Raw genomic sequence first — 391 nt, forward strand, 5'->3', positions numbered from 1 at the left:
TATCTGTATCTTATCAAAATACTTCTAGAATGTTGGCCACAGTGTGGTTGGTGCATTGACTATGGTATAATACAGAATGATAAAGTCAGGTTAGGGCTTCTTAGAAGTTAATCTTGTTATTTTATTTTTTAAAATATTATTATTATTATTTATATATTTGCTCGCTCTACATCATTTAAATTATAAAGAGATTTTACCCAACATGATATATGTCACAAACCAGGTGGATTGAGAATGCTATTCATGACATCATCAACAGGCAACAAATCATATCTGTGTCCCACAAATGTCTTACTTCTCCATTTTTTTCCCAAATTTCCCTTACTGCACTCTTCCCCTCTCCCACTCTCCTTCCACTTTAGGTACCCATATGGCCTTTATTTTACTTTTT

General features: G+C 33.0%; 1 protein-coding gene across 1 annotated transcript in view; it reads right to left on the reverse strand.

The window, feature by feature from the left end:
- Positions 1 to 391, reverse strand: part of LOC102470846 (vomeronasal type-2 receptor 116) — a 23,576-nt gene that overhangs the window by 6,543 nt on the left and 16,642 nt on the right. The window lies entirely within an intron of this gene.

Source organism: Tupaia chinensis, unplaced genomic scaffold (genome assembly GCF_000334495.1).
Source record: "Tupaia chinensis unplaced genomic scaffold, TupChi_1.0 Scaffold144455_1, whole genome shotgun sequence".
Taxonomy (NCBI): domain Eukaryota; kingdom Metazoa; phylum Chordata; class Mammalia; order Scandentia; family Tupaiidae; genus Tupaia; species Tupaia belangeri.